At 35.7% G+C, this 16,702-nt stretch overlaps 1 protein-coding gene across 1 annotated transcript in view; it reads right to left on the bottom strand.

Moving 5' to 3' along the window:
• PTPRD (protein tyrosine phosphatase receptor type D) overlaps positions 1-16,702 on the bottom strand; it is a 2,419,801-nt gene that overhangs the window by 1,521,274 nt on the left and 881,825 nt on the right. Inside the window, exon 5 of the mRNA XM_064580091.1 lies at positions 7,734-7,775. The gene's annotated coding sequence lies outside the window, so the exon portion shown is untranslated. The remainder of the gene's footprint in view (positions 1-7,733; positions 7,776-16,702) is intronic.

Consider the following 16,702-nt stretch of genomic DNA (forward strand, 5'->3'; position numbering starts at 1 on the left):
AGAGGAAAGTATATAGCAATACAAGCCTTTCTCAAGAAACAAGAAAGGTCTCAAGTACACAACCTAACCCTACACCTAAAGGAGCTGGAGAAAGAACAGCAAATAAAGCCTAAACCCAGCAGGAGAAGAGAAATAATAAAGATCGGAGCAGAAATCAATGAAATAGAAACTAAAAGAACAGTAGAACAGATCAACGAAACTAGGAGCTGGTTCTTTGAAAGAATTAACAAGATTGATAAACCCCTGGCCAGACTTATCAAAAAGAGAAGAGAAAGGACCCAAATCAACAAAATCATGAATGAAAGAGGAGAGATCACAACCCACACCAAAGAAATACAAACAATTATAAGAACATATTATGAGCAACTCTATGCCAACAAATTAGATAACCTGGAAGAGATGGATGCATTCCTAGAGATGTATCAACTACCAAAACTAAACCAGGATGAAATAGAAAACCTGAACAGACCTATAACCACTAAAGAAATTGAAGCAGTCATCAAAAATCTCCCAAAGAACAAAAGCCCAGGGCCAGATGGCTTCCCAGGGGAATTCTGCCAAACATTTCAAGAAGAATTAATACCTCTTCTTCTGAAACTGTTCCAAAAAATAGAAACGGAAGGAAAACTTCCAAACTCATTTTATGAGGCCAGCATTACCTTGATCCCAAAACCAGACAAAGACCCCATCAAAAAGGAGAATTACAGACCAATATCCCTGATGAACATGGATGCAAAAATTCTCACCAAAATACTAGCCAATAGGATCCAACAGTACATTAAAAGGATTATTCACCATGACCAAGTGGGATTTATCCCTGGGCTGCAAGGTTGGTTCAACATCCGCAAATCAATCAATGTGATAGAGTACATTAACAAAAGAAAGAACAAGAATCATATGATCCTCTCAATAGATGCAGAAAAAGCTTTTGACAAAGTACAGCATCCTTTCTTGATCAAAACTCTTCAGAGTATAGGCATAGAGGGTACATACCTCAATATCATAAAAGCCATCTATGAAAAACCTACAGCAAATATTATTCTCAATGGGGAAAAACTGAGAGCTTTCCCCCTAAGGTCAGGAACGTGGCAGGGATGTCCACTATCACCACTGCTATTCAACATAGTATTGGAAGTCCTAGCCACAGCAATCAGACAACAAAAAGAAATAAAAGGCATCCAAATTGGCAAAGAAGAAGTCAAACTCTCACTCTTTGCAGATGATATGATACTTTTTGTGGAAAATCCCAAAGACTTCACCCCAAAACTGCTAGAACTCATACAGGAATTCAGTAAAGTGGCAGGATATAAAATCAATGCACAGAAGTCAGTGGCATTCCTATACACCAACAACAAGACAGAAGAAAGAGAAATTAAGGAGTCGATCCCATTTACAATTGCACCCAAAACCATAAGATACCTAGGAATAAATCTAACCAAAGAGGCAAAGGATCTGTACTCAGAAAACTATAAAACACTCATGAAAGAAATTGAGGAAGACACAAAGAAATGGAAAAACGTTCCATGCTCATGGATTGGAAGAACAAATATGGTGAAGATGTCAATGCTACCTCGAGCAATCTACACATTCAATGCAATCCCCATCAAAATACCATCCACTTTTTTCAAAGAAATGGAACAAATAATCCTAAAATTTTTATGGAACCAGAAAAGACCCCGCATAGCCAGAGGAATATTGAAAAAGAAAAGCAAAGCCGGCGGCATCACAATTCCGGACTTCAAGCTCTATTACAAAGCTGTCATCATCAAGACAGCATGGTACTGGCACAAAAACAGACACATAGATCAATGGAACAGAATAAAGAGCCCAGAAATGGACCCTCAACTCTCTGGTCAACTAATCTTCGACAAAGCAGGAAAGAATGTCCAATGGAACAAAGACAGTCTCTTCAACAAATGGTGTTGGGAAAATTGGATAGCCACATGCAGAAGAATGAAACCGGACCATTTCCTTACACCACACACAAAAATAGACTCCAAATGGTTGAAAGACCTCAATGTGAGACAGGAGTCCATCAAAATTCTAAAGGAGAACACAGGCAGCAACCTCTTTGACCTCAGCCGAAGCAACTTCTTCCTAGAAACATCACCAAAGGCAAGGGAAGCAAGGGCAAAAATGAACTATTGGGACTTCATCAAGATAAAAAGCTTTTGCAAAGCAAAGGAAACAGTCAACAAAACCAAAAGACAACCGACAGAATGGGAGAAGATATTTGCAAATGACATATCAGATAAAGGGCTAGTATCCAAAATCTATAAAGAACTCATCAAACTCAACACCCAAAGAACAAAGAATCCAATCAAGAAATGGGCAGAAGACATGAACAGACATTTTTCCAAAGAAGACATCCACATGGCCAACAGACACATGAAAAAGTGCTCAATATCGCTCAGCATTAGGGAAATCCAAATCAAAACCTCAATGAGATACCACCTCACACCAGTCAGAATGGCTAAAATTAACAACTCAGGAAACGACAGATGTTGGCGGGGATACGGAGAAAGGGGAACCCTCCTACACTGTTGGTGGGAATGCAAGCTGGTGCAGCCACTCTGGAAAACTGTATGGAGGTTCCTCAAAAAGTTGAAAATAGAGCTACCATATGATCCAGCAATTGCACTACTGGGTATTTACCCCAAAGATACAAAAGTAGGGATCCGAAGGGGTACGTGCACCCCGATGTTATAGCAGCAATGTCCACAATAGCCAAACTGTGGAAAGAACCAAGATGTCCATCGACAGATGAATGGATAAAGAAGAGGTGGTATATATATACAATGGAATATTATGCAGCCATCAAAAGGAAGAGATCTTGCCATTTGCAACGACGTGGATGGAATTGGAGGGTATCATGTTGAGTGAAATAAGTCAAACAGAGAAAGACATGTATCATATGATCTCACTGATATGAGGAAGTCTTAATCGCAGGAAACAAACTGAGTGTTGTGGGAGTGGGGGGTGGGGTGGGAGGGATGGGGTGACTGGGTGATGGACACTGGGGAGGGTGTGTGCTCTGGTAAGCGCTGTGAATGGTGCAAGACTGTTGAATCTCAGATCTGTACCTCTGAAACAAATAATGCATTATATGTTAAGAAAAAAAAAAAAGAAGAAGAAGAAGAAGGTAGCGGGAGGGGAAGAATGAAGTGGTGGAAATCGGAGGGGTAGACGAACCATGAGAGACGATAGACTCTGAAAAACAAACTGAGGGTTCTAGAGGGGAGGGGGGTGGGAGGATGGGTTAGCCTGGTGGTGGGTATTGAGGAGGGCACATTCTGCATGGAGCACTGGGTGTTGTGCACAAACAATGAATCATGGAACACTTCATCTAAAACTAATGATGTAATGTATGGGGATTAACATAAGAATAAAATTTTAAAAAAAAGATATAAAAAAATAATAAAATAAAATAAAATAAAATAAAACTACAATGAGATATCATTACACACCTATCAGAATTGTACACACCTATCAGTGTAACATAAAGGACTGAGATGCTATCATCTTCTTCACATGCTGTTGGTTAGAAGCAAGTCAAAAGTTCTGTCCACAGTCAAGGTCTGAACATCAGGAGGCAGGACTCATGGGAGCCACATTAGAGTGTGTTCATCATGTTTGTCATATAAAATATAAGGCACATTTAAAGTTTCAAAAAGAAAGCAAAAATCACACATATAGCTAGGTATCCTACATAGAGATAATCACAATTAATGATGCTGAATGGGTTTCTTCACAGTCATCTATGTGTTCTTCTTGAAACCTTTGCCCCAACAAAAGGACATTATATATATAATTATTTGAATATTCTGTCCTTTTATATAAATGCATGTATAAAAGAGGTATGGTACTGTTATAATATTTTACAATTTGTCTTACTTTTTAAGAACACATTCTCCTTAAATAATCTTCTAAATTATAAATTTTAGAAACTGTAAAATATCTTCTCCTAAATATTATATTTATTTCCATTTCCCTATTATTTAATAGTTAATTTGTTTCCTATTGCCATGTTATAAATATCGCTATGATAAATCTTAGTCCCATTAAAACAACCTCCTAAATATATCTTAAATATATAGCTTCAAGAACTAAGTGGGAGGATTTCACTTCCCAATTTCAAGTCTAAACCTTTATTACTATTATCACTGTTTTAGTCCTATTCTTGACCGCTTTCCACCCTCCTGTTGCTGTATTTGACTGATACTTGACCAGTTCATCAGCACCTTTCAAGATACTTGAAGTGTCCACTCCTCCAGGAAGCCAGATTGATTGAAATGACTTTTCTAAATTACACCTCATTGGCATTTCTCCTGTGTACTGTTACTACATTTTCTTTATTATGTTCAACTTGCCAACATATAGTACATCATTAGTTTTTGATGTAGTGTTCAGTGACTCATTAGTTGCATAGCACACCCAGTGCTCATCACATCACATGCCCTACTTAATGCCCATCACCAGTTACCCCTCCCCCCACCCACCTCCCTTCCAAAACCCTCAGTTTGTTTCCCAGAGTCAAGAGTCTCGTGGTTTGTTTCCCTCTCTGATTTCTTCCCATTCAGTTTTCCTTCCCTTCCCCTATGATCCTCTGTGCTATTTCTAATATTCCACATATGAGTGAAACCAAATGATAATTGCCTTTCTCTCCATTAACTTATTTCACTTAGCATAATACCCTTCAGTTCTATCCATGTTGATGTAAATGGTAGGTAATCATCCTTTCAGATGGCTGAGTAATATTCCATTGTATATAAGAATCACATCTTCTTTATCCATTCATCTGGTGAAAGACATCTTGGCTCCTTCCACAGTTCGGCTATTGTGAGCATTGCTGCTGTGAACATTGGGGTGCATGTGCCCCTTTTCACTACATCTGTATCTTTGGAGTAAATACCTAGTAGTGCAATTGCTGGGTCATAGGGTAGCTCTATGTCTGGAGGAAACTCCATACTGTTTTCCAGAGTGGCTGTACCAGCTTGCATTCCCACCAACAGTGTTAAGGGGTTCCCCTTTCAATGATGTGGGGGGTGCCTGGGTGGAGCAACGTGTTAAGCATCTGCCTTCGGCAGTCTATTAAGCATCTGATCTCAGGGTCCTGGGATAGAGCCCTGTGTCGTTGGTCTTCCTGCTCAGAGGGGAGTCTGCTTCTCCCTCTCCATCTGCCCCTCCCCTCGGCTCACACACACTCTCTCTCAAATAAATAAAAATATTTTTTAAAATTAATTAAATAAATGATGTGTTTACATGTCCTCTCTTTTCTAAGATTGTAATGCCCTTATCAGGCAGAGAACACATCTCTTTCTTCTTTGCCTTTTTAGCACCTAGCACAGTGCATAGAACACATAATAACTTCTCATTAAGGAAGTTGAACTGAGCTACTGAACTAAACTAAAATAGTGTGAGTATGCTATGGAGGTATAGTTTTGCTAAGCCATCTACATTTTACAATGTGTTTTTCCATCTTTGAGCACCCAAACAAAGCCTAAAATTAAATGAAGGAGGCTCAGACACTCTTATGCAACATGAAGGCCCTTTGTATCACATGCAACTCTTAAAAAAGGAAGCAAATATAAAAAAAGACCAAAAAATGAGCAACAACTCTTCCTTCACCAGAAAAAGTGTCTACCCAAAGATGAAGACAAATATTATTGCACATGCTTACACACCCTGAAACTTAAAAATGTATATTAGAGTCATTCTTCTTGCATTCATAATATGATTGAGATGATTAAGAAGGCTAACACAAAATCCAAACCATTACAAAAATAGGAAGAAGTAAAATAGCATTTAATTATATAACAGGTCAAAGAGGTGTTTTAGGACAATTGTATCATTTCAATACCCATGCAATCCCTGTGATAAGTATTAGTAAATTAATTTTATATCTGAAATAGCCTGCCCAGGATTTCACAGTGGTAAGTGGCAGGGCCACACTTCAAAGATAAAAAGGTTCAATTTCAAAGCCACCATCTTCCCATTTCTTTGAAATGGGAAGCACCAGGAAATACCATAGTTTTCAGTTTATTACCAGAAATGTTCCCTAGAATATCAGGGGCAAGAGTAGTAGTGACTAACAGCAGGCTTGAAGTTAAGGCTGCATATCTATGAGAAACCATGATTATTTGCATTGTGCTGTGTTTGATTTAGTTCCCTGACAAATGTCATGCCAAAGCCTTGACACAACAGAGATTTGTGCCTGGAGCCAGCCATTCTGTGTCTGGCAGAGCACATTGGCTGGCATATTTTACATGGATATTCTAAAGTCACAGCAGTCTCTGAATGGAGACTGAAAGTGACTAAGATAAAAAAATATATATATATATGAAAAATAGAGTCGAGTCATACTCCAAAAAGAAAAAAAAAAAAAACAGAAGTATGTTTCAATTTTTAAATCTCAATTATTCATATATGTATATAGATATGCTTATAGAAGTTTATTTTTTCATAGGGAAGTAACATGGCAGAACACATACAGTATGTTTTGAGCCAAATTTAAAATATAAATATTAGTATATAAGTGTATTTCCCCAAGTATTATGTTTGCATAAAATAGGTTATCAATTATTATTAATGATAATATAAATATATATATCTCCACATTTTTATAACCACAAACCAACTTGCAACTTTCCTTTAAATATGAGATTACTTTATCACACAGAAAACTAAAAGAACTGCCTCACCCATTTCATTGTATGGTGGAAAGACTCAAAATAGGGTAAATGATCTAGAGAAGTTTTAGAGAAACTATAAGCAAACATTTATAAAACCATTAATTATTTAAATACCTCCCAAGAAATGACAAACCTACTTTCAGTATCTTACCCCAGAACTCACATTCCTTATGTGCTACTTTAAGCAATTTTTTCTTGCTACCTCCTCCATAGAGAAGGACTGATTTTCATAGCTTCTGTATGTGGGATCCATTTCCCATTCCTTCTTTCATCTTTCTCCCTTACAGTACCTAAGAATCTTAGTTCCTTTTGTCTTTACTCCTGGAGTTCCCACTATATACTTTTTATTCAATGTATACCTTTTCTTTTCAGCTCACTCTCAGGATTCAAGGTTATTACGATTCATGATATTTATAATGTTCTTTGTCCACATTTTATTTTAAATAGCATCCCATTTTGAAATCAAAGGCATCCTGTAATGGCCTTGTGCTCTCACCCTTATCTTTCCCATAGTACATTTATATACTTCTTACTGAGCTCTATTTATTTTGCTGTCTGCATCTTCTTCTGAAATTGTCTTGCCATTTTAAACTAATTTCACTATCTGGTCCCCCAAAACTTAGATATTCCTAGGGAGTTCTTAACTGATAGTTAACTTGCTTATATCCTACCTTTAATAATTTAATCACCAGAGTCATTAAAGACTGTGTTAAACAAGTTCCATCAAACATAGAATAGTTCCATTGTTTTACTGTCAAGGGCATTAGTCATAACAGTTCTTTGAATATACATTGTATGAATTAAGGGTTTCTGTGATCAGGAAATGATATGTAGTTAGTGATCAGATTTTTGATTCTAAAGTTTTCTCACTAGTATCATGTTTTATCAGATGAAAGAGTGTTTATCATATACATGAACATGTACTATACTTCTATTTATATAAGCACATTATACTAATATAATTTTTATAATTTTTTTACTATTATAACATTTGTATTTTTATACTTTATGGAGAATATTGGAAATATATTTTAAATATACCTTTGTCCAAGGCACATCCTGCTGTGGTCTCAGGACAGGAACCTATTGTAAAAAATATATATATATTCTCATTAATTGTATATACTTAGTATAAAAAACAGATTGAGAAACACCAATACATACAATTAAAAAAAAAATGGCTTCAAAACCTCAACCATGGCTCAATATTAGTATCTGCCCATTAACGTCAGAAAATATTCTGTTATCTTTTTTTTTTTTTTGCTTTAGTTCATTAAGAAAGAAAGGACAAGGTATAAATATTCTGATATACTTTTCAATCTGAATCTCTGAAGGAACTCTATTTTTTTATATCTTAAAATAAACAGTGTTTTTCCTAGAAAGAAACATAAAGGCAGATTAAGTTCCTGATACACAAAAGCCAATTTCAGGCAAAAACTCAGACAACACTTTTCAAAAATTCTAAGTGAATTATTATATTCCGAATAAGAAGATGAGGAAGCAGGTTAAACAGGTTTTATGATAACAAAAGTCCTATAATATTTGTTCATCAAAAAATGGCAATGGAAATCAGTTAAAGTTAAGAGAATCATTTCACAGTAATAATGTTTCAAATTTTCAGGCAGTGAAACTAGAATGTATGCGCAGGTAATAGATTTAAATATGTTCAAATGAACTTGAGCACTTTAAAAATCATAGGAGGAAACGGAATCACGTATTGCTGCTTTAAGACCAATATTTCCATCATTTCCTTCTATTTTATTATTCTATTAGACACAGTGTCACATTTCCAAATATGTGGACACCCAACCCACATAAAAGCACAGATCTAAATCTAAGAACTCCCATTGCAAATGTGACAGTGTTGTTTACAAGAACTTCAATTAAATGTAAAATCAAAGAACCACTCATTTTGTTCATATTTTTTTGGCATTCTATCTGTTTGAAATTTCCAGATATGGGAGAAGAAATCAGAAGAAATAAACTTCCTTTGTGATTTCTACCAGTATGCTGGAATAAAAGTTTTACCATGAATAAATTTAAAAAATAAAAATAAATAGTTAGCATCCATAAACTAAAAATAAAAGTATGTTTTTCTTTCATATTTAAAGTTCACAGACCCAAAGAATTTTAGCTCTAGAAGGCACCTGAGTGGATAACCAAGTAAACCGAATCCAAACTGTCAATTATAATTAAGGGATTCTCACTGTTATGTCTCAGGAGTCCTTGGATAATGTAAGGGAACCAAGTCTTTGGGTCACCCAAAATGTTCCCTTAGCCATTATTCAAGCACAGTAGACATGTGCACAAATTCAGGCACACATGCATGACGCATGCATGTGCAGACACACACACACACACACACGAATTTAAGCCATCGTCTTTATTCTATGGCCAAACCTAGAATCTCACATTTCTTGTATTTGAAACTTGGCCCCTAGATTATTAGCTACACTGGACTTTAGACAATTTACATAACCCTCTCTGAGCCTCAGTTTTTTTACTTATATTGAAGTTATTGTAAAGATTAAATGATTTAATACAAATAAATTGCTTAGAAACCCTTCCTAGGACATAGTAAGTAGCCAATAAATGTTCACTATTAAAAGCTACAAAACATTTGAAAGTAAAAATTCTTCAAAAAATATTAAATAATTTCGATATTTAAAAATATGTCAATTGATATTTCTAGTCTACTAATCATCTCTCAAGTGTGAAAATCTCCATTTGTATTTCTTACATTTTAATATAATTATATTTGCACAATTATAATTACAAGAAATAACTGAGAAACATAACTATGGATGGCAAACTTTATTCATGAAAGAATCATAAAAGAAACCAAAGTAAAAAGTGGCATTTTTTTTCAATGAGGCATTTTAAATGGTTAATTAACAGTTGTAATTCTATGTTCTGTGTTTTACTTGTGATCTGGCATGACTAGAGGAACAGAAAATCTTCTTAAATGACAGGGAGGTACTTAAAGTTTTCCAGAGGTCAAGCAAGAATCCAATTATCTAATATCCATGGGAGCAGAAGTATGTGGTGAAGAGAAAGTACAAAACTGGAAATACAGCATTACTGCCAGGCTATAATAAATTTATCACAGAGAAACATGGTTTCAACAAAGTCAGAGTTGGACTCACAAAGCAGACAATCTTCAGGTACTAAAATCTCCATGACTCTGGCCATTAGGAATAGTCAGGGCTTTAAAAAAATTGGATTAAATTTGTTTGCTATGATTTTTCTGATCAGAACATGCATTCCTATATATAGGAATAAGTTGCAGGAGGAAAGGGAGGGAACACAATTTTTAAAGATTGGTTTAACTGAGTATAGGGTAGAATTAGAAGGGGGAATAAAAGACTTGATAAGAGAAAATGAACATAATAGCAAAGTGAAGAAGAAAAGAACAACCATAGCTTTAATAAGGGAAGTACTAAATGCCAAACCTGAAAGGTAGACAGTATATTTGGTAAAGTATGTTTTGATCAGAAGCTATTTTTATAGAGCTGGTGGTGGAACTGAAGGAGAGGTGGTGACCTATCCACATCATTTTACTATTTTAACTCAGGGTTTTTCTACCCAGGCTAATTTCCTCCTCCCATCCCTATGACCAGGGACATATAACAACTTCTGGAGCCATTTTTGGTTGTCACAGCTGGGGGTGGGATGCTACTAGATGCTACTAGCATCTAGTGGGGAGAGGCCATGGATGCTGCTAAACATCCAATAACTCACAGGACAGCCCCCCACAAAAAGGATTCATGCAGCCCAAAATGTCAATCATGTGCAGAGTTGAGAAACACTGTCTTAGCAGAGGTGGAACCTCCTCCTACCTCAGTGCTTCACGAACTCTCCCAAATCATGAGATCACATCATTTACATAGAGTGAATCGTCCAGGGAAAAGAGAACTAACCTTGATCAAGGTTCTTGACAGAGGATATTTTAGTTGCAATAATCTATTTAAACATTGCTGATCTAGCACTTAATATAGCTATATATAAAATCCAGATTGATCTGATACTTGTCATCACCAATCTGAAACCTATACATAATGGTATTCCCACTCCTCTTTTCAAATGTTTTTCAACATCAGAAAATATCTTAGTGAATTATTTGATTTCATTCTTTTACCAAAACACTAATTTCAAACATTCAGACATTATTCCATTTGAAATAATTTAGTTTAAGAGAGAGGTTATTTACCTTATCATTATTAGAAATTTGATAATTCATCATAATGCTATAGTTAACCAAAATCATTCTTAAGGAAAATAAGGTGGTTTAATATTTTTATTTTATTTTTACTTTACACCAAAATAACAACTACTTTAAGCAAAACTAAGATATATTTTTATTGATTATTAACATAAAGATGCAATATACACAGCAACATGAATTAAAACTAATGTTTGAAACAGGATAATTATTACTATTTTATATAAACTAATATGTAACTTCACCCTGTTCTCATTTTGCTCATTTGAGAATACTTCATTACTATCATGTTGCTCAGAGTATTTAACCTGTAAAGTATAATGTTTCGTTGATATTAATTTAGTGGGATTCACAACCTAAAAAACATGTCATGTTTCAGTTTCATGAAAAGGCCAAAAATCTGGGGGTGGGGGGAAATCCTTAAAACCTTTCAATTACAGATGAATTTCTACAGCTAAAAGCAACATATTAAGGAAACAAGGAAGGAAAGGATAGGGGAGTTTTATGTTGCTATTATTGTGATTCAAAAGAAAGGTCCATTTAGATGGGTTTAACAGACATATTCAGAACATTACATCCTAAAACAGCAGAGTACACATTTTTTTTCAAGTGCATATGGGACAATCCCCAGAACAGATCAGATATTAAGCCCCCAAACAAGTCTCAAAAAGATCAAAGTCATACCATGCATCTTTTCTGACCAAACACTATGAAACTAGAAACCAACCAAAAGAAAAAAAATCTGTAAGACCACAAATACATGGAAGATTACATAACATGCTACTAAACTATAAATGAGTCAACCAAGAAATCAAAGAAGAAATAAAAAATTACATGGAAAAAATGAAAATGAAAACACAATGGTCAAAAACCTTTTGGATGTAGCAAAAGCAGTTCTACCAGGGAAGATTATAGTAATACAGACTTATTTCAAGAAGCAAGACAAATCTTTTTTTTTTTTTTTAAGATTTTATTTATTTATTTGACAGAGAGATAGAGAGAGAGCACAAGTAGGCAGAGTGGCAGGCAGAGGGAGAGGGAGAAGCAGGCTCTCCGTGAGCAGGGAACCAGATGTGGGGCTCGATCCCAGGACCCCAGGATCATGACCTGAGCCGAAGGCAGCCACTTAACTGAGCCACCCAGGCGCCCTGAAGCAAGACAAATCTTAAATACACAACCTAACCTTACACCTAAAGGACCTAGAAAAAGAAGAACAAACAAAATCCAACCCAGCAAAAGGAAGGAAATGATAAAGATTAGAGCAGAAATAAATGCTATAGGAATTAAACAACAAAACAAAACAAAACAAAAATGAGTAGACTAGATCAATGAAACCAGGAGCTGGTTCTTTGGAAAGATCAATAAAATTGATAAACCTCTAGCCAGACTCATCAACAAAAAAACAAAAGAGAGAGAGAGAAAGAGGACCCAAATAAACAAAAGCACTAATGAAAGATAAGAAATAACAACCAACACTACAGAAATACAAACAATTATAATAGAATATTATACAAAACAATATGCCAAAAATTGGACAATTTAGAAGAAATTGGTAAATTTCTAAAAACATATAACCTACCAAAACTAAAGCACGAAGAATAGAAAATTTGAACCAATGAATTATCAGCAATAGAATTGAATCAGTAATCAAAAACTCCCAAAAAACAAAAGTCCAGGACCAGACAACTTCACAGGCAATTCTACCAAACAGTTAAAGAAAAGTTAATACCTATTCTTTTCAAACTATTCCAAAAAATAAAACAGGAAGGAATTTTTCAAATTCATTCTATAAGGCCAGTATCACCCCAATACCAAAACCAGATAAAAACACCACCAAAAAAAGAGGATTACAGGCTAGTATCTCTCATGAATATAGTTGCAAAAATCCTCAGCAGAATATTAGCAAACTGAATCCAACAATACATTAACAATATCATACACCATAATCAAGTGGTATTTTTCCCCATGATACCAGAACAGTCAATATTTGCAAAACAATCAACGTGATACATCACATCAAGAAGAGAAAGGGTAAAAACTGTATGATCATTTCAATAGTTGCAGAAAAAACATTTGACAAAGTACAATATTCATTCATGATTAAAAAAAAACAAACTGCAAAGTAGGTCTAGAAGGAACATATCTCAACATAATAAATGCCTTATGTGAAAAACCCACAGCCAACGGCATGCACAACAGTGAAAAACTGAGAGCTTTTCCCTCAAGGCCAGGAGCAGACAAGGGTGTTTACTCCCTACACTTTTATTCAACATAGTATGGGAAGTCTTTGCCACAGCAATCAGACAAGAAAAAGGAATAAAAGGCATCCAAACTGGTAAAGAAGTAAAACTTCCGTGATTTACAAATGACATGATAGTGTATGTAGAAAACCCTAAGGACTCCACCAAAAAAACCCACAAAAAACAAAAAACAAAAAAAACACAAAAACAAAAACAAAAACCCTTTCTAGAACTGATAAATGAATTCAATAAGGTCACAGGATATGAAATCAATGTTGAGAAATCTCTTGCATTTCTATACACTAATAATGAAGCAGCGGAAAGAGAAATCAACAAAGCAATCCCATTTGTAATTGCACCCAGCATAATAACATACCTGGGAAGAAACTTAACCAAAGAGATGAAAGACCTGTACTCTGACAACTATAAAACACTAATGAAAGAATTGAAGATGACACAAAGAAATGGAAAGACATTCAGAGAACAAATATTGTTAAAAAGTCTATTCTACCCAAAACAATCTACAGATTTAATGCAATCCCTCTCAAAATACCAACAGTATTTTTCACAGAACTAAAAGAAATAATCCTAAAATTTGTATGGAACCACAAAAGGCCCTGAATAGCCAACGCAATCTTGAAAAAGAAAAACAAAATTGGAAGCATCACAATTCCAGACTTCAAGTTATATTACAAAGCATTAGTAATGAAAGCAGTATGGTATTGGCATAAAAACAGATACATGGATTAATAGAATAGAATAGAAAAACAAGAATAATAATTAGAATAGAATAGAAGAAAATAATAGAATAGAATAGAAAGAAGAATAGAATAGAATAGAATAGAATAGAATAGAATAGAATAGAATAGAATAGAATAGAATAGAAGAATAGAAAGAATAGAAAACCCAGAAATAAACCCATGCTTATATGTTCAATTGATCTTAGAGAAAGAAGGAATGAATATACAATAGGACAAAAATAGTCTTTTTAACAAATGGTGTTGGGGAAACTGGACAGCTACATGTAAAACAATGAAACTGGACCACTTTCTTACACCATACACAAAAATAAATTCAAAATGGACTAAAGACTAAATGTGAGACCTGAAGCTGTGAACATCCTTGAAGAGAGCACAGGCAATAATTTCTCTGACATAGGCTATTAGCAACATTTTTCTAGATATGTCTCCTAAGACAAGGGAAGTGAAAGGAAAAATAAACTATTGGGACTACATCAAAATAAGAGGTTTCTGCACAGCAAAGGAAACAACCAATAAAACTCAAAAGCAACCTACTGAGGGTGCCTGAGTGGCTCAGTTGGTTAAGCAACTGCCTTCAGCTCAGGTCATGATCCTGAAGTCCCGGGATCGAGTCCCGCATCGGGGTCCCTGCTCAGAGGGAGTCTGCTTCTCCCTCTCCCACTCCCCCCTCTTGTGCTCTCTCTCTCTCTCAAATAAATAAATAAAATCTTTAAAAAGAGGGGGAAAAAAAAGCAACCTACTGAAGGGGAGAAGATATTTGCAAATGCCATATCTGATAAGGGGTTAGTATCCAAAATATGTAAAAAAAACTGATACAACAGGGTGCCTAGGTGGCTCAGTCATTAAGCATCTGTCTTTGGCTCAGGTCATGATCCCAGGGTCCTGGGATCGAGCCCTGCATCAAGCTGTCCGCTCCGCGGGAAACCTGCTTCTCCCTCTCCCACTCCCCCTGCTTGTGTTCCCTCTCTTGCTGTGTGTCTCTCTCTGTCAAATAAATAAATAAAATCTTAAAAAAAAAAAAAAACCTGATACAACTCAACACCCTGAAAACAAATAATCTTATTAAAATAGGGAGAAGACATGAACGGATTTTTCCCCAAAGAAGACATCCAGATGACCAGTAAACACATGGAAAGATGCTCAACATCACACATCATCAAGGAAATGAAAATCAAAACTGTGGAAAGAGCAAGATGTCCATCAACAGATGGATGGATAAAGAAGGTCTGGTATATATATACAATGGAATATTATGCAGCCATCAAAAGGAATGAGATCTTGCCATTTGCAATGATGTGGATGGAACTGGAGGGTATTATGCTGAGTGAAATAAGTCAATCAGAGAAAGACATGTATCATATCTCACTGATATGAGGAATTCTTAATCTCAGGAAATAAACTGAAGGTTGCTGGAGTGGTGGGGGATGGGAGGGATGGGGTGGCTGAGTGATAGACATTGGGGAGGGTATGTGCTATGGTGAGAGCTGTGAATTGTGCAAGACTGTTGAATCACAGATCTGTACCTCTGAAACAAATAATACATTATATGTTAAAAAAAAAAAAAAAGAAAGAAGAAGATAGCAGGAGGGGAAGAATGAAGCGGGGGAGATCGGAGGGGGAGATGAACCATGAGAGACGATAGGCTCTGAAAAACAAACTGAGGGTTCTAGAGGGGAAGGGGGTGGGAGGATGGGTTAACCTGGTGATGGGTATTAAAGAGGGCACGTTCTGCATGGAGCACTGGGTGTTATACACAAACAATGAATCATGGAACACTACATCTAAAACTAATGATGTAATGTATGGTGATAAACATAACAATAAAAATTTTTTAAAAACTACAATGAGCTATCTCCTCACACCTGTCAGAGTGGCTAAAATTAGCAACACAAAAACAACAGGTGTTGGAGAGGATGTGCAGAAAATGGAACCCTCAAGCGCCTGGGTGGCTCATTCATTAAGCGTCTGCCTTCGGCTCAGGTCATGATCCCAGGGTTCTGGGATCGAATCCCACATCGATCCCTGCTCGGCAGGAAGCCTGCTTCTCCCTCCCCCCTCCCCCTGCTTGTGTTCCCTCTCTTGCTGTGTCTCTCTCTGTCAAATAAATAAATAAAATCCTTAAAAAAAAAAAAATGGAACCCTCTTGCAGTGTTGGTGGAAATGCAAACTAATGAAGCCACTCTGGAAAACAGTATGAAGGTTCCACAAAAAAAATTAAAAATAGAACTACTCTACCACCCAGTAATCACATTACTGGTTATTTAACCAAAGAATATAAAAATACTAATTTAAAGAGATACATGCACTCCTATGTTTATTGCAGCATTATTTACAACAGCCAAACTACGGAAGCAGCCCAAGTGTCCATCAATAGATGAACGGATAAGGAAGAAGTGGTGTGTATATATATAAAGAAGTGGAATGCAATATTATTCAGCCATAAAAAATGAAATCTTGCCATCTGCAACAACATGGATAGAGCTAGAGAGTATAATGCTAAGCAAAATAAGTCAGTCAGAAAAGACAAATACCATATGATCTGACTCATATGTGGAATTTAAGAAATAAAATAAATGAGCAAAGTAAAAAGAGAGAGATAAACCAAGAAACAGACTCAACTATAGAGAACAAACTGGTGGTTACCAGTGGGAGGTGAATGGGGCAGGACGGAATGGGTGAAATAGATGATGGGGATTAAAGAGTACACTTATAATGAAAATAAATAAAATTTTCAAAATGTCAAAACCAAAAAAAAAAAAAGGTCCATATTTAGAGGAAACTTAGAAA

This window comes from Mirounga angustirostris, unplaced genomic scaffold (genome assembly GCF_029215605.1).
Source record: "Mirounga angustirostris isolate CCGP_5_RB_7025 unplaced genomic scaffold, mMirAng1.0.hap1 SCAF_15, whole genome shotgun sequence".
Classification (NCBI taxonomy): Eukaryota; Metazoa; Chordata; class Mammalia; order Carnivora; family Phocidae; genus Mirounga; species Mirounga angustirostris.